Here is a 19373-nt window from a genome sequence, read left to right as displayed (position 1 = left end):
CTTCATTTGTCGCTCTCTCGCAGCGATCTGTGTGTCACAGCGGGAGAGCGCCTTTGAAGAAAACGAACCAGGGCTGTGTGTAACGAGCAGCGATCTCGCAGCAGGGGCCAGATCGCTGCTCAGTGTCACACACAGCGAGATCGCTAATGAGGTCACTGCTGCGTCACAAAAAGCGTGACTCAGCAGCGATCTCGGCAGTGAGCTCGCTGTGTGTGAAGCACCCCTAAGAGAATGACATGATAAAGGCATGAAAGAGTAACAAAGTGAGGTAAATGATATAAAAATTACTAATGGCAAGTGATAAAAAACAGGTTATCAGGGTATGCTAATAATATGAAAAAATTATCACTAATGATGATGATGTCAGCAATTGATACAGATTAATTAAACAGTGATAATATTAATAATGTGCAACAACCTGAAAGACTGCATCCCATAAAAATAAATTGCCATATACAGTAAACAATATATATCACTATGCTACATACTGAAAAAACTTTACGAAAATGACAATGGCATAGCAGGGTAACAAAGTGAAGTAGATGATATTAGGTTTGCAAATGGCTAATTATATAATACAGGGTATCAGGATGTACAATTAATGTAGAAAAAAGTAGTAATAATAATAATAAAAAAAATCACTGTTAATGAGGTCACAAATTGACACACAATGAGAACACAGTGGCTTTTTCCAAGGGTGTGTGGAGCCACAGAGAATAGCGTCAGGTTATCCTATTGGTAAGGCTACTTTCACACTTGCGTTGAACGGCATCCGTAGCATTGCGTTGTGTGACGCATGCAACGGATGCGTTGCATATAGTGGCACAACGGATGCTATGGATCGTACAAAATAACGCAATCCGTTATAGGTTTTTTTCCTTGACTTTACACATCTGGGCATGCGCAGTTGTGTAAAGACGGATGCGTTAACGGAATCCGTCAAAATGACGGATTCTAACGGAATCCGCCACCATAGGCGTCCATTATAAAAACAACGGACGCCAACGGATTCCTGTAGGTTGCGTTTTTTTGACACTCCGCCAAGTGCAGAAAAACGCTACATGCAGCGTTCCATCCGCCCAACGGTCACTGACGGTCAGCGTCAAAAGAACTGATGCGCCGCGGGGCGGACGCAATGCAAGGCCATCCATTGCTATCCGTAGCTAATAGAAGTCTATGAGGAATCAAACGGCTTCCTGCAACGGTTACCGTAATTCCTCAAGGCTGTGTATAGCAACGGATGCCGTTCAACGCAAGTGTGAAAGTAGCCTAAAGGCTGCTTTACACGAGTCAATCCATCGTGCGATTTATTTGGCAAAGTCTTTTTTTTTTTTGGTTTGTATCGCTGATAGGTAGTTGTCCATGTGTCACACGTTGAGTGTTGTCAAATGACCACAAAGCGCTCATCGATATATTGATTGGCCATGGCGGACGTCCAAAAGGCTTCACACATGTTTTCCTTTGGTCAATCTGTCTTTTGTATGGGCATAATTAGGCAAACTATACAGCCCTCCATGACGTTGTCTGGATTGTTGCACGCACTGAATTCTTCTGACCTGCTCAATCCAGTTCTGCTAATGTGGTTGATTGGTTAGATCCCATATATATTGTTTCTCTTCTGCATCTGTCTTTGTTGCCTCGTGTGTCCTTAGCTTCATTCTTGTTTGTTGTTTGTGGTCTGGTTAATGTCGATTTTGATCCAAAAAGGAAAGATTGGCATATAACAACTTACCACAAAAAAGGGATAACAAGGAGTGAGGGCGGAAAATCCAGCGAACAAACAAACGTAAGAAAAATTAGGACTAATGCATTATAAAACACTGTGCATGACGCCAAGGCTGAATGTTCACACATCATGACTACAGCTCCGTATTTTATAACAGTGATAACCAATCAAAACGCATCTGCTACAACCAATCCGATTAGATTAGGCGTGATTATTTAAAACCACAAATACGCCCTGAACGTTTACTGACGTCACAAACAACTACGAGGATGGCCGATTACACGGTGTCACACTTTGCAATGTGTCGTTCATGAAGACAAAACTGAACGATTTTATGGAATTAAACGATGAGTACACGATGGCCGAATTTCAAACGATTAGGCATCGGTTGGACTCGCAAGGAGCTGTCACATGAGGAGATGTCGTTACGAATGACGGAAATGCGTCACAAAATCCGTGACCCCAACGATGCATCGCACAATATATCGACTCGTGTAAAGCAGCCTTAAGGCTTTCTCAGTATGTAGCGTCGTGGTATATATTGTTTTTTGCATATGGCAATTATTTTGATGGTATGTAGATTATCAGGTTGTACACTTTATTGACATTTATATTATCACTGTATTCTCATTGTATGTAAATTTGTGACCTCATCAGTGATTTATTATTTTTTTTTTCTACATTATTTGTACATCCTGATACCCTGTATTATATCATTGGCCATTTGCAAACCCAATGTCATCTACTTCACTTTGTTACCCTGTTATGCCATTGTCATTTTGGTAAGGTTTTTTCAGTATGTAGCATAGTGGTATATATTGTTTACTGTACATGGCAATTTATATTTATAAATTATAATTCCTATTTCCAAATGTTTCAATATTACCAACAACATGATATATTCATAATGTAAAATAATCATCATCCAAGCTGTGAATAGGTAGAGAAAACATTGAACTGGAAACAAATGGGGCATTTAGGATCACAAACGGAGGCTTTAAACAAGCCTGGGAGCCATTGCTCTTTTTACAAGGCAGTAATCAGAAAAACGGCCGATGTTCTTTGAGCTAAAACATAATATTTTGCACTATCTGATTCATGTGGTCTCTGAGCGAACATAAAAAAAATAGTTGCTATAGCATTATCTGGAAACAAAAGTAAAGACACAATTTTTAGCTAAGCGAGAAAAGACATACTCGTATACTGAATGGCACAAGGTTGAGTAAATTCAAGGTCCTTCTGAAAAATAAATCTTGATTACTGACAGTTGCTGCACTGAAGCTTTAGAGGCTTGGAAATGGAGGCGCATAAGATTCAGAAAACAAAGAGCAATGAAAAACAGAATACACATCACCCAATCCCAGAAGTATACAATGTTTAGTATATCATTACATTTATATATCTTTATGATAAAATGGGAACATCTATATCTTCAACTATTACAGATCCAGCCCAATCCCTGTTGGATCAAGAAGAGAATATTTCATCATTTCTTTTTTTTCTGGTTAATTATTACTTGTTATTCTACAATTGAACCACTCCTATGATGAACTGAACAGAAATAAATTATATTGATAAAACTAAAAGCCATTCCAAACACTTACTATAAATTTACAATTGATCAAATATACTTGCAGACAAAGGCTGTGTCAAGTTAATGATTTGGAGAGCTGTATATATAGCATTAAAATGGCAAGAGTTCAATTGGAAAACATGGTGATTCATAGCTTACTTTCCCAAAGATTAAGCCACTCCAAGCCCGGGACATGATCCAACTGAAGATAAACTGTTTCCAGCAAATGGTTTCCGGATAATTTAGATATTGATGGACAAACATAGCACAAGGTAGAAGAGTATTGTGTTTCAATGTAATTCAGTAAAACTGTTAGAGGCCATTTCCAGTAATGTTTTTCAATCACAAATAATAAAAGTCCTATCCAAACTTAACCTTAGTACATACCAATAGTACAATAAACAGGCTTTTTGTTTTAGTTTTATAATACCATAATCCAACAGTGGACTGATTTGCAAGTGTACCGCCCCGCGGCCTCGGCCGGCTACCGAGCCGCTCAGATCCGTGCTCGTACAGTGGGTGGCTCAAGCTCCTCACGGACCCAGGGGTCACGTCGCTCTGCAAGGGGGTTGGCGCTACACGCAGGGACTTTGGTGGGGAGTTCCACGGCGGGACCGCGGTGGTTTGTAGGGGATTTGAGTTTGTGACGCCACCTACGAGTTGTGGTGAATAGATGGACACCACCGCTGCCGTTGACTAGGCCTCCCGGGGACGGTGTTGCGCAGCTTTGTGTTGACCCCTCTGTGGGTAGAGGAGTGATGGTCCCGGGGGACCGGGGGAGCTGCTGAGGCGGGGGGATGGATGGTGTTGGCGTGTTGGTGCGGCGCGGAGCGCGGCCCGAAGGCAATGGTGTACTCACTATGATACAACACATTGGAGGCTCTGGCAAACCAAACGGGATGATGAACGGTGCCCGCAGTCAGCTGCTGCTTCCCCTTAACAGGTTGGTGGTTTCCGCCTTTCTCCTGCACCTCTTTAATGTGAACGTTATGACTCCTATGCCTAAGCAACTGTAGTCCGCTCCCCGGCTTGCTGTGTGTCGGGAGAGCCCTGTTTGCCCGCAGACGCTGGCCACTGGGGTCTCTATGTCTTGGCGGTGGCTTTACCCTAATGGTTGGGCTGTTGTCTTCAGTTGGGTCTTGTGTGGGAAAGGTCCTAAAGCCCAGTCCTCAATCAGTTGATTTGACTCAGCCCTGTTGGTTCGGGGCTTCGTACTGGATCTGAGTACCCCTCCTGGTGCTCCGGTTTCCAATCGGCTCCCCGGTTCGGTACCGGCGGACCACCGCCCGACCCCGGTCCCTATCGTTCCACCGGCTGTAATCCCAGCAACTGCAGGCGGCCACTACCGTCTGCCTCCTTGCCAGAGGTGACTGGGCTCCAACCCAGTCACCTGGTAGACTATGGCAGGCCTGGTCACAGGTCTGCCTCTGAACTTGACTTCTCTCGTCCACTGTCAAAACTACTCTCTCGACTGACTGTTTTTCACGCCTCCAGGCATGTGAACTCCTTGGTGGGCGGAGCCAACCACCTGGCTCCGCCCCCTGGTGTGGACATCAAACCTGGAGGGTGGTGACAAGGGTTTGTAGGTTGGCTGCTGTCACCTTTCTAAGGGGGGGAGGGGGTGTGTGGATGGGACTACCTGGAACGACCTGAGTAGTCCAGGGCGTCACACAAGCATAAAAAATATAAAAAAAAAATCCTCAAAAAGTTTTGTACTCTTCCAGCAGAAGAATTTAAAGACCATTGAAACACCTGTATACATGTTGGAACAAAATATACTCTTACAATAGATATTTACATAGTTTACCCCTATAGGATAACCAACAGTAAGGCTATGTGATACAGTAAGGCTATGTGACCATGATCAGGACTCACTGCGTCCTGGACGCAGCAGGTCCTGACCTGCGGGGCTGCGAGTCTCGACTGCAGGAGAACGCAGCTGCTCGTACCCATGATCAGGGTTCAGTGTCTTGCAGTCTTTCGCTTGTTTTCTCCCTACGGAGGATGCATATGTAGCGCCCCACGGGGCAGGCGTTCAGCCTACTCATCACCGGGCCACTTCGGGTTGGGTCAGGCATTGTCACGGGGTGGCCTTGGCCGGTTCCTTTGCCCCGAGGAGTACAGTAAACGGTGGGGAAAGCGGGGTTATGGGGAACGTTTGTCATGACGCCACCTGTGGTACGCGGCCAGTAGTAGCCGCCGCTGCAGAATTCCTTGCCAAGGCAGGTGTTATCACAGCAGGGATGGTGTCGCTCCGCACAGGCGGAGTGGGCCCCAGGTGGATGATGAGGGTAGTAATAAGGGCCGTTGGTTCAGGGTGTAGTTTACTCACAACTTCAGCTGCCAGCCCGGTCACACTGGTCACTGACGGGATGGGCTCAGGTCAATCCCAGATCCGGTCAGGGTCACTATCGAGGTTGTGAAAAGAGAAGGAGAGAGAGAGTGTCCTATTTTTAGGGTATCCACGTCAGCAGTTAGGTACCCTGGCTGCGCTCCCACTCCAAGCCCTTGGGCCCAGTAAAGTCTAAGTTTTCCAGAAAGGTGTTGCCAGAACTATGGTCAAGATTTAACTAAGTGAGTGTGTTGCGCCTTCCTCTACCACCAAGTGCAACCCGCCCCCTAGGTGGCTGGCCTCAGTGACCAGGAAGTCTCATGACCGTTATGACCACCCCCCTGCCTACCCTGAGCAACACCACCCTTTGTGAAGGCTGTATGTAGTGTGTGAAAGTGGAAAACCGGTGAATAACCCCCTCTTTACCTGAGATAGATACCGCACCTTAATAGAGGTGCAGTACCCTGTGGCGACCTGAACCTCAGGGGTGCTACACATGCAAATTCGCAGCAAATAATTGACATGCTGCGGCTTGGAAAGATGCACCACAGGTCAGTGTTTGCTGCAGAAAAAACAAGCACAGTGGGCACGGGATTTCTAGAAATCCCTTCCACTATGCTTATAATTTACAATGCAGCATTTTGGACGCAGCAAAAACACGCTACATCCAAAACGCTGCAAACACTGATCATGGTCACACACCCTAAGGGCGGCTTTGCACACTACGACATCGCTGGTGCGATGTCGGTGGGGTCAAATCGAAAGTGACGCACATCCGGCGTCACTTGCGATGTCGTAGTGTGTAAATTCTAGATGATACGATGAACGAGTGCAAAAGCATCGTTATCGTATCATCATTGCAGACTCCGACATTTCCATAATGCCGGTGCCGCGACAGGTACGATGTTGTTCTTCGTTCCTGCGGCAGCACACATCGCTGTGTATGAAGCCGCAGGAGCGAGGAACATCTCCTTACCTGCCGCCGGCGGCTATGGAAGGAAGGAGGTGGGCGGGATGTTTACATCCTGCTCATCTGCGCCCCTCCGCCGCTATTGGCCGCCTGCCGTGTGACGTCGCTATGATGCCGCACGACCCGCCCCCTTAGGAAGGAGGCGGGTCACCGGCCAGAGCGACGGTCGCAGGGCAGGTGAGTGCATGTGAAGCTTGCGTAGCGATAATTTTCGCTACGCCAGCTATCACAAGATATCGTACCTGCGACTGGGGCGGGGACTGTCGCGTGCGACATCGCAGCATCGGCTTGCGATTTCGCAACGTGCAAAGCCCGCCTAAGAGTTTCATTCATTGATAGCACTTATCTGTTCAAATAAATCTTCTTCATCACCCATTCAAAAATAATGAATACTCAACCAGTGCTTTGGATAGGCTTTATCCATAAGTCTTCAGTGTGACTTTCAATAAATATCTCGCAGCACATATAAATCCCTTCAAAATATATTTGTGTTAAAGTATACTTTAGTGTACATATGGAAAAAATTATATAATCCCTGTTGTGAAATCAGTTCATTCTCAAGGTTCACTGGCTACCAACTTTGAACCATAGAGCTGGCACAGATACTTGTATGATGGACTAGAGCATCCAAACCTTTTGCTCAATGTTTCTAGGAACTCTTGAGAAATGTAAGTTCCCCAAAACTTCACACATCAGTTGTGAATACAGGTGTCAATAACAGCTCTATGTCTTAAAAATGGTAGTGAGTGAACCTTGACAAAACACTGATTTTACAATGGTGAATATATTGGTGTTTACATATGTGTGAAGGAGGCTATAGATAATTTCAGATGAAATCCTTAATTAACTTTCAAACGTAGAGGATTGTGGGAGATGATCGATGAAATGCACTATTTACCTTACATAAGCTTGTTCAGATATATGTACATGACACAGATCTAAGATGGCCACCACATTCTGCCTACTACACCCTACCTTATTATGCAAGGAATGTCCAGGTGAAAGAAGATCACCGTACAAGGAGAACACCCAGGATCAACCAATCACCAGAGGACACATCTACACATGCTTGCTGAGAGCTGACCACGCTTCCCTTTCCTGTCTATATAAACTGATGCTTTACTAAATAAAAGTAGTAGGATCTGCACCCTTCTCTGATCAAGGAGAGGTTTCCATCCGACTGTGTTTGGTGTCATTCGTCCACCCATGCACTTGATCCATATCAGTTAGGCCAGGAGCAGGCAACTCGGGGACACCTGTAGCATCCACCCTAACATATGTACAGTATACAAAAGAATACTTTAAAACAAAACTTTTTGAAGAGATTTGTGTGTGCTGCATCTTTTTTCTTGGAATAGTAATTTCTGTTACATTGATTCTGTTGAATACCATAACAGGTTTCCCTTATGCATATGACAGAACCATGTGTCACTGTATGTCAGATGCATTTCCTCCTAGTATAGGGCTAGGCAAAGTGAGGCCTTTGGGCCACATTCAGCCCTCTGGCTTTCAAGTGCGGCTGAAAGACCAAGACAGCCGCATATCTGAAAACAGTGGACCACGGGCTGCACTTTGACTTCCCTGCTGCTGCCCGCCACCAGATGTCACAGCTACTTGGATCCTCAGGATGCAGACAGTGGTGCACACGTTGGGGGAAGATTGTGCCTCTGATCTATGACTGATCACACAATAGGTCAACTCCCAAGCCTGCCTGTGTTGATCAGAGACACTAGAGAAACCCTTAGGCGGAGAGTCATAATCTGCAATGTGAAAAGAGCCTGAAGCCGCCATGACAGATGGCAAAGTTTGTGCAAAACTCCATGTGACACTAGGGGCTGATTTATGGTCATGGACCACATGAAAGGTGAGCTGAGTTTAATGCAGCCATAAATCAGCTAAAAGGAGCTCTGTAAAAAAAAAAGTGTTACAAACTCCTCATAAAGATTCACAGATAAGGGGCACTTGTCATGTAAAAAAATGCTAATGATTTGCAAACATGGGAGTTCTGCCCATTCAGGCATAAAACAATCAACTTGTCAAAGTTATAATCGCCATACAGCTACTGTTGATTAACCTTACAAAATGTTAAATGATGTTAGAGCACTATCTAGTGGCATATTTCTGTAATGTTCAGTATTTCCACTGTGGGAGTGTCCCAGTGTATTATGGGAGATTCCCTAGGCATTCTGGGTTGTGGCATCAATGTTAGGAGTGAATTTACCACAGAAGGATGTGTGCTGTTCTGTCTCCTGGCACTTTCCTTGTCAAATACCCACTATACTTACTAAAGCATGTCTGGTAAGGGATTACTGCTGTATGTAACAACAGTATGTTCAAATTTGTTAATGAATTGTATAGTTGTGATTATATAGGGAGATTATGCCAGATGGAATTCACATGTATGTGCAGTCTCCATTTTGTAGAGTACTCCCGCTGTATTATGTAAATGTAATACCTGTGTGCATTTTGTGCTCCATACTTACTATTGTTATTTATGTTCTTACAGCTTTACCATATACTCTTGCACACCAAGTGCACTGTTAACCAATAAATAAGTTTAGACTACAGAGAACAGTCTGCTTTTTATGGCAGACAGAAGAAGGTTTATGCTGTATGTCAGATTGCACACTGTGCGACACGTGCATGAACACAGAACAGTAAAACAGATGCTATTCGCAAATGATAGTGGCTTGTACTATACGGAGCCACTACCCCCACATGGTGCAGTGCATGGGTACAGCAGTGGCCGCCATACAGTCACAAGTAAAGCGTGCAGCCCCACACAAGTGCAGCACAGATGCATCCGCGCTGAAGTCTACTCCTGCATAGACTTAAGTCTGCAAACAGGTGCGCAATGTCTGTGACCTGGGCATTCTCAGTCAGGACGAGGTCACGAGCAAGCTGCTCTAACAAGTCTTCCGTAAGAGAGTTTGCTGCTCTCGCTCGTGCAGAAGCTAAGGCCGCAGAAAGTAAAATCATCCTTCGTTGCACAAGAGATGCAACTAAAACTGAGAAAAGCAGATCAAGAAGCGGAAAGCACGTGCTTGCAAGCAGATCGAGAAGAGCTGAAAGAGCACGCCTGCAAGCCTCTCTGGAAAAACTTATCACAGAAAAGAAGGCAGCAGTGGCAATAGCAAAAGCAGAGTTCCTGGAAGTTGTGGAGTATCCTGAATCTGAGGAACACAGCAACGCATTTGGAGATTGGGATTGGAGAAGCAGGAAGCTGATTTGCATATTTCCAGTGCATTCTGGGAAGAGGAGAAGAGTCACCTTAAGCTGATCGATTGCTGGGACTTGCCGGGTCTCGCTGTTTGAGGACATCGCAAAACCGCGCGCCGTCACTTTCGCCTATCTTACGTTACATCAGCAATATGGAAGAGAAGAAAATCCACATGGTCACCTGCAACACATGCAACATGTTTACGGATCTGCCGCACAAAAAAAACAACTTCACCTGTCAAAAGTGCAAACTTGTTGCCCTCTTAGAGGAAAAGGTGCAGGGACTGGAAGAAAGAATGGCAACTTTGAAGCTAATTAATGAACATGAGGACTTCTTGGACGAGGTAGAAGCAACCATTCAGGATATGGAAAGTGAGAAAAGCTTCAGAACACATACAGAGGCTGAAAAGTGGACACATGTGACCAAAAGAAGCCAGCGTATCAAGTGGTCGTCACCACCCACACAGCTTAGCAACCAATATGAAGCCCTCATGCTGGAGAACGAAAATGGCACAGCTCAGGATGATACCATATATACAGGAGAAGACACAGTATCATCAAAAGAAGTTACTTTGTCAACAAAAGCAGAAACAAAAGACACTCAAAAACACTCAGGAGCAACAAGCAGTGCGTCCAGAAAGAAAAGAAGAGTAGTAGTTATGGGCGACTCACTACTAAGAGGCACGGAGGCAACTATCTGCAGGCCGGACATAACCGCACGAGAAGTATGCTGTCTCCCGGGAGCAAAAATCAAGGATGTGGCCAACAGGATACCAACTATCCTTAGATCCAAGGACGAATACCCATTCCTATTGATACATGTAGAAACAAACGACACGGCAAGAAATGATCTACCAACTATTTGCGAAGACTTTGAAATTATGGGGAAGAAAATAAAGGAACGGAACGTACAGGTTGTTTTCTCATCAATCTCCCAGTCGCTGGCCATGGTGTCAGAAGATGGAATAGGATACTAGATTTGAACAACTGGCTACGACGATGGTGCAGGCAGCAAGGATATGGATTCTTGGACCATGGAGTGAATTACCTCTACGATGGACTTCTTGCAAGAGACGGGATACACCTCACCAAACCTGGGAAACACACGTTCGCCAGAAGGCTTGCCACACTCATCAGGAGGGCTTTAAACTAGAAGAAGAGGGGATGGGAGAAAAAACAGCAGACAAGAACATGCAGCAGAAGGACAAACTAATCAAGGGCATTAGATGCCGTAAAGAGGACCCAAGACAGGGTACTAAGAAGGAAGCTAAGAAAAGGGGAGCAAAACTTCTTTCCTGCATGCTAACCAATGCAAGAAGCCTGACCAATAAGATGGAAGAACTGGAGCTGGTAATGTATGAGGAAAAATACGACATAGTAGGAATAACTGAGACATGGTTAGATGACAAGTTATGACTGGGCAGCTAACCTGCAAGGATATGAATTGTTTAGGAGGGATCGTAAAAAAAAGGAAAGGGGTTGGAGTCTGTCTATATATAAAGTCCAGTTTAATCCCAGACTAAGAGAAGATATCCAAGAGGGAAATGAAAAGGTGGAGTCTCTATGGGTGGAGATACAAGGAGGGAAACTAATAAAATCCTCATAGGGGTTTGTTATAAGCCACCAAATATAACAGAAACCACTGAAAATGTATTATTGAAACAAATAGACAAAGCAGCAAATCACAATGAGGTGATTATTATGGGGGACTTCAACTACCCCGATATAGACTGGGAAACTGAAACCTGCGTATCTCAGAAAGGAAACCGGCTTCTGTCAGTAACTAAGGATAATTATCTGTCCCAACTTGTGCCGGACCCAACTAGAGGGGCAGCCCTTCTCGATTTAATTTTAAGCAACAGGCCAGATAGAATAACAGACGTACGAGTGGATGGGCACCTAGGGAATAGTGACCACAATATAATACAATTCCACTTGTCCTTCAGTAAGGTGCCTTGGAGGGGGGGGGTTACAAAAACGCTGAATTTCAGGAAAGCAAAGTTTGATCAGCTTAGAGAAGACCTTCGCCAAATTGATTGGGACAATGTCCTCAAAAATGGGAGCACAGAAAATAAGTGGGAAATTTTTAAATCGGTATTAAACACCCACTGCGAGCGAGCCATACCATACAGAAATAAAAGGGCTAGGAACAGGAGAAAACCAATGTGGCTAAATAAGGATGTAAAGGGGCAATGAATAATAAGAAAAAGGCATTTAAAAAGCTAAAACAAGAAGGCAGCGAAGAAGCATTAAAAAGATATAGAGAAAAAAATAAAATGTGTAAAAAACAAATTCATTTAGCAAAAGTAGAAACTGAGAGACATATTGCTAAGAAAAGCAAAACAAATCCCAAACTATTCTTTAATTATATAAACAGAAAAAAGATTAAAATTGATGGTGTTTGCCCTTTAAAGAACAATGAGGGTAAAATCATAGAAAGCGATGTGGGAAAAGCAAATGTTTTAAATATTTTTTCTCAAATGTGTTCAAACAGGAAAAGCATATGCCACGGGAAATGCAGAGTGATCATGTAAACGCTTCATTAAGTATGACCTGCCTAACCAAGGAAGGAGTGCAGAACCGACTTAGTAACATTAAAATTGACAAATCACCAGGCCCTGATGGCATTCACCCTCGGGTATTAAGGGAGTTAAGTAATGTGATAGACAGGCCTCTATTCCTGATATTTAAAGACTCTATAGAAACTGGGTCTGTTCCACTGTATTGGCGGCTAGCAAATGCGGTACCAGTATTCAAAAAAGGGTGTAAAAGGGAACCTGGAAACTATAGGCCGGTAAGCTTAACATCTGTTGTGGGTAAAATGTTTGAAGGGTTTTTAAGGGATACTATTATGGAATGTCTCAATGTTAATAATTGTTTAACTCCATATCAACATGGATTTATGAAGGATCGCTCCTGTCAAACTAACCTGATCAGCTTCTATGAGGATGTAAGATCTCACATGGACCGAGGAGAATCATTGGATGTCATCTATCTCGACTTCATTAAAGCATTTGACACTGTCCCACATAAAAGACTGATAAGTAAAATGAGAAAGCTTGGGCTCGGGGGAAATGTGTGTAGATGGGTAGGTAGCTGGCTTAGTGATAGAAAACAAAGAGTGGTTATTAATGGTGCATACTCAGATTGGGCCAGGGTTACTAGTGGGGTGCCACAGGGGTCTGTATTGGGCCCCCTACTATTTAATATATTTATTAATGATCTGGTGGATGGTTTACAGAGTAAAATATCAGTATTTGCAGATGATACTGTGAAGCCCCACAAGTGCAGTGTCGGTGCATTACCTTCAGGGACTCCACTTGGATGGAACAGTCTGGTCTTTGTCACAGGTAGGAAATCTTCTATTTGTCGTGACGCCACTCTCAGTATTGCGGTCAGTGGGGACCGCCACTGCAGATTAAGGGATGCCTGGAGCTGATGGTGGGTGCAGTCGGTTGTAGTAGCCTCCTGAGAGTGAGGCAAGCCCCAGGGCCCTGTGTAGGTGTGTAGAACCACAAGGCGCAGAATAACTCCACACAAGCAGGATGTCTTTCAGGGGTTTTACTCACAGAAGGTGGCAGAGTGAGTAACCCGGGCGTAGCTGGGATGAACCAGGCTGGAACCAGGTATCCTTCGGGCTGACTGATGAGGGTGACTACCGACTCGCCTTCCTTAGCCCTTGGTGGTTTGGGGTAACCCCGACTTTTAGTCCCTATGGGGGTCACCCAGGGAAGTAACTGCTCCCCTCGTTTGGTTGCCGTTTGCTTGTCGCCTGGACCAGATCACTCCAGCTGCTTGCCTCCTGTGAACTATGGGCCCTAACTGTGGCTACGTGGCTGCGGCTTTTGGGTGTTGTGGTGTGGGCTTTGAGGGCCCCACACCGGCAGGTTTAGCAAGGAAAGGTGGATCTATCCCCGCTCCGGGATCTGCCGCCCGTTTGGGCCTGGTACTCCCTAGCAGTCTCCTTACTTCCCACTCCGTGCTCTCTCTTTAGCTGAAGATGGATTTCGGGTAGCACTCCTAGGTGACCGTTCTCCCCCGTCGGTAGCCACTGCGCGGGCGCTGTTAGACTGCAACAGCCCCAGGGGTCTGCTCTCCTCGGAGCTCCCTGGACTCTGCACTAAACCGGCTCACTGCTCCTCCTCTCCTGCTCTTGCCTACGCCACCTAGCAACCAGGCTCTCTTACCACACCCCTTGAGTGGAGATGGAGGCTTTTGGCCCCCTCCACTATTCCAGTGGAGGTGAAGGCTTTGCCCCCTCCTGGGATCCCCAGGGGTCCTCCCAAAGGTACATGTGTGAGACCTGATCACTATGCGCCTGTGTAGTCACACCTCGGTCAGCCTTCTGGATTACCTGTATTGTACTGTCCCCAGCATGGGTGCAGTACTCAGTGGTGCCTGACCAGGTCAGGGGCGCCACAATACAAAACTATGTAAGGTAGTTAACACAAAGGAGGACAGTTTGCAACTACAGATGGATTTGAGTAAATTGGAGAATTGGGCTGAAAAATGGCAAATGAGGTTTAACACAGATAAGTGTAAGGTTATGCACATGGGAAGGAGAAACAGATGCTACGATTACTTACTAAATGGAAAACTGCTGGGGAAATCAGACATGGAAAAAGACTTAGGCATATTAGTCAATAAGTAGCTAAATTGGAGTGCCCAGTGTCAGGCAGCAGCCACCAAAGCAAATAGGGTGATGGGATGCATTAGAAGAGGTCTGGGGGCACGAGATGAAAACATCATTCTCCCTCTGTACAAATCACTCGTCAGACCACACTTGGAGTATTGTGTGCAATTTTGAGCGCCGGTGTTCAAGAAAGACATTACTGAACTTGAAAGGGTTCAGAGGCGGGCTACTAAAATAATAAATGGAGTGGGTGCATTACAATACACGGAAAGGTTATCAAAATTAGGTCTATTTACTCTAGAAAAGAGAAGACTTAGGGGAGACCTAATAAATATGTATAAATATATCAGAGGGCCATATAGAGATCTCTTCCATGATCTGTTTGTACTAAGGACTATGACAAGAACAAGGGGGCTTTCTCTACAATTGGAGGAAAGAAAATTCCTACATCAGCATAGAAGAGGGTTCTTCACGGTAAGAGCAGTGAGGCTCTGGAACTCTCTTCCTGAGGAAGTGGTGATGGCCAACTCACTGAATGAATTTAAGAGAGGAATGGATGCTTTTCTTGATAGCAAAAGTATAGAAGGTTATAAATAGCATAATCTTACAGGTAGATAGAAGAGCGACCAAGATTATTAGAGGAATGGGTGGGCTGCAATAACAAGATAGGTTATTAAACTTGGGGGGTTATTTAGTTTGGAAAAACAAAGGCTTTGGGGGGATCTAATCACAATGTATAAACATATGAGGGTACAGTACAGAGACCTTTACAAAGATCTATTTACACCTAGGCCTACGACTGGAACACGGGGGCATCCACTACGTCTTGAGGAAAGAAGGTTTAATCATAATCACAGACGAGGATTCTTTACTGTACGAGCAGTGAGACTATGGAACTCTCTGCCGCATGATGTTGTAATGAGTGATTCACTACTAACATTTAAGCAAAGCCTAGATGCCTTTCTTAAAAAATTGAATATTACCAGTTATGTATATTAGATTTTATGACAGGGTGTTGATCCAGGGAACTAGTCTGATTGCCGTATGTGGAGTCAGGAAGGATTTTTTTTCCCCATTGGAGCTTGTTTGACACATTGGTTTTTTTTTGCCTTCCTCTGGATCAACATGTTAGGCTACGGGTTGAACTAGATGGACTTAAGGGGGCTTTTCACGCTACGATATCGTTAATGTTTGGTCGTCGGGGTCAAGTTGTTAGTGACGCACATCCGGCGTCATTAACGATATCGCAGCGTGTAATACTTACCAACGACCTTAGGCGACCTCAAAAATGGTGAAAATCTTTCACCATGGAGAGGTCGTCCCAAAGTAAAAAATCGGTAAGGGTTCTTTAGCCATATTGTTCATCGCTCATGCGGCAGCACACATCGCTATGTGTGACACCGCATGAGCGAGGAACGTCTCCTTACCTGCCGCCGGCCGCAATGAGGAAGGAAGGAGGTGGGCGGGATGTTACGTCCCACTCATCTCCGCCCCTCCGCTTTGATTGGCCGGCCGCTTACTGACGTTGCGGTGACATCGCTGTGATGCCGAACGTCCCTCCCCCTTGAAGGAGGGATTGTTCGGCAGTCACAGCGACGACGCCGACCAGGTAAGTATGTGTGACGCTGCGTAGCGATAATGTTCGCTACGGCAGCGATCACAAACAATCGCATGCGCGACGGGGGCGGGTACTTACACGGTCGCTATCGCTAGAAATTGCTAGCGATATCGCTACCGTGTAAAGCCCCCTTTAGAGTCTCCCTTCAACCTTAAAAACTATGAAACTATGAAACTATGGACCAGACCTAGAGCAACAGGATCCAACTCAGCGTGTCTCAGAGTATGTCCACCAACATCCCAGAATAGATGACGAACCTGATCCATGACACTGACCAGCCTAAACAGACTACCCGAGACCCCACCCCAAACTTTGGTACTGCAAGCAAGAAAGTATGATTGACATCGACCACAACTACAGTTCTACAGAGGAGAATGTACTGTACCGCCCCCGTGTCAGCAGCCGGGACTGCTGCTCGGATCCAATTCCGCGGTGGCTCGAGGGGTCTCCGGACCCGGGGGTCGTGCGGCCACTCAAAACGAAAAGGGGAGTATTTACAGGGGGGTTGTATGTTTAATATTCGTGACGCCACCCACGGTGTGTGGTAAGGTGGAGTACCACCGCTGCCGTTGGGAGCACCCGGTGGCGATGGGATGGCAGCCAGATGTTTAACCCCTTCGTGGGTAGAGGTATGCCCCGGGGCTCGGTGATGCTGGCGGAGGGATACCATTGGGCAGGTAAGGGTCACTGCATACTCACTCAGTCCAATAACGCTGACACCGACAACTTGTAAACCAAAGTTCTGAGCACCGCTGCAGCAGGGAGGGAGCATGCCTGGATCCCGTGCCCATTGGTGTTGCGTGTTAGCCTGTGACCTTTTCCTTGGCACCTTTCTACTGATTGGCCCCTGTAGTGTTGAACTAGCCAGCTCCCCTCATCCGTATGGCTAACGGAGGGAGCTTGCTCTCAGGGTTCACACTTGGGATTTTCTGGACTACGGATTGGGAAAGTCCTATCCCCCTCGTTGCGCTAGTACCCCAATTTTGGAGAGGGCGGAGAACAAATCTTGAAGAGTCCATCCTCCAGGGGTAAATTACCAGGACGCTTGAAGCTACTTCCCGGCCTAGGGTCCACGTACCCCGTCATTCCCTGGCCCCTGCCCGGAGATGGCACAAGGCCGCCGGCTGCCCTCCTCGGCAGTTCCGTGCCCCTTGTCACGATCCCCTGCGACCGGGGTTCCAGCTCCTACCAGGCCCAGACCAACGTCTGCCACCTAGTAGTAACAAGGAGCCCAGCTCCTGGCCTCCTCTCACTTTCACCTCGAACACTCCACTTGTGACCTCTCCTCACGAGAGTCACTCCTGAACTGACTTGTGACCTCTCCCCTTGAGAGTCACCACTCAAATGACTGCTCCTGACACTCCTAACCCTCCCATACCAACCCTCCAAGTGGCGGCCCTATTTCCTTCAGGCTACCCATTGGTGTGTCTGGTGGGTGTGGTGCAGAGTGTTCCTAGGATTTTGATTAGCTTGGTCTTAGCAACACCAAACGCCAGGGACCCGTAACCAAGAAGGATGTGGATACCGTGCTGAAGGGCAGATTGCACAATACCGTATGACGACCTGATAGGCCAGGGCATCACAGTACCACCTCCATTCCGACTTAGAGGGACACCCTTCGCTTCAGAACGGTATTATGCAGACTACCCTGAGACTGAAGCTCATAACAGGTATGATGTTACACCACACATGCAGCACAACAACAACAACATGCCAGCTCATTATGGTGTTATCCAAGCCACCATGGACTTTGCAAAGTTCTTTGTTTAGCGAGAGCTAGTCACCAAAGGACTTGTAAAATTCACAGATCGTGCTGAAAACTACAGGTCATGGTAAGCCTCCTTCCAGAATTCCATCAAAGACTTGGGTCTTTCTTCTAGTGAGCAGTTAGATCTGCTTGTAAAATGGCTAAGTCTGTGGAACATGCCAAAAGAATCAGAGACATTAATATAAAGTATCCGGACACTGGTTTTCGTATGGTATGGGAAAGACTTCATGAGTGTTATGATTCAATAGAAGCTATAGAAAATACTTTGTATAAGAGAATTGATGCTTTTCGAAAAATAGTTCGTAAAGGTTACCAAAAGCTCTGGGAACTAAGTGACTTGGTAGTGGAGGTACAGGTTGCTCAAGCAGAAGGAGATCTGCCAGGATTGGCATTCTTGGAAAATGCCAGGGGTGTCAACCCAATTGTTCAAAAACTTTCTTATCACCTTCAAGAGAAGTGGATCATGCATGGTTCTCATTATAAACAGACTCATAATGTACTGTTTCCTCCTTTTACAGCGTTTGTAGATTTTGTCACTCAACAGGCAAGAATTAGAAATTATCCCAGTTTCGATTTCACTCTGTCAAGCCCCACTGCCTCTGGTGTCAAACATTGTAAAATACCAGTGGCAGTCCATAAAACTAATGATAGTTCCACAGGTTTTCCTCATAGAACAAGCAAGTACTCTCAAGAAGAGATCCAATCTATGGACGTCAATAAGCAGTGTCCCCTACATCGGAAACCACATCCTCTTCTAAAATGCAAAGCCTTCAGGGAGAAGTCTCTAGAAGACCGCAAATGTTTCCTCAAGGAAAATAACATTTGCTTCAAATGCTGTGCTACTACATCACATTTCCCAGGAACTGTGAAGCTAGTGTAAAATGTGCAGAATGTGGAAGGGTAGAACACAATACTGCCTTACACCCTGGACCAACCTCACAGGTGCCATCACAAACAGTGGAGCAAAGTGAAAAGCACATGGACACTGACATAGACACCCCAGTAGTCACCTCTCAGTGTACAGAGATCTGCAAAGGACTGGAAGGAGGAAAGTCTTGCTCAAAAATCTGCCTTGTCAGAGTATATCCAGCAGGCCATCGGGATAAGGCGATCAAGATCTATGCAATCTTAGCTGATCAAAGCAACAGATCCCTAGCTAAGTCCATCTTCTTCAATACCTTTTAACATTGTAGGCGTCGATTCTCCCTACTCTTTTGGGACTTGTGCAGGTACTGTCGAGATGGCAGGGAGTAAAGCATCCAGTTACAAAGTAGAGTCTATGAATGGTCAGACCTGCTTACCGCTGCCAACTATACTGGAATGCAGCCTGATTCCTGACAACAGGTCTGAAATGCCAACTCTAGAGTTAGCGGCAATCACCCCCATTTGAAGAGTATAGCTCACCATATAGCAGAACTGGACCCAGAAGCTCCAATAGTCTTACTCCTCGGAAGAGACATATTACGAGTTCAGAAGACTAGAGAACAGATTAACGGCCACCAGAATGCTCCCTATGTGCTGAAACTTGACCTAG

The sequence above is a fragment of the Anomaloglossus baeobatrachus genome, chromosome 2, assembly GCF_048569485.1.
Source record: "Anomaloglossus baeobatrachus isolate aAnoBae1 chromosome 2, aAnoBae1.hap1, whole genome shotgun sequence".
Lineage (NCBI taxonomy): Eukaryota > Metazoa > Chordata > Amphibia > Anura > Aromobatidae > Anomaloglossus > Anomaloglossus baeobatrachus.
Note: the sequence above shows the minus strand (reverse complement) of the source record.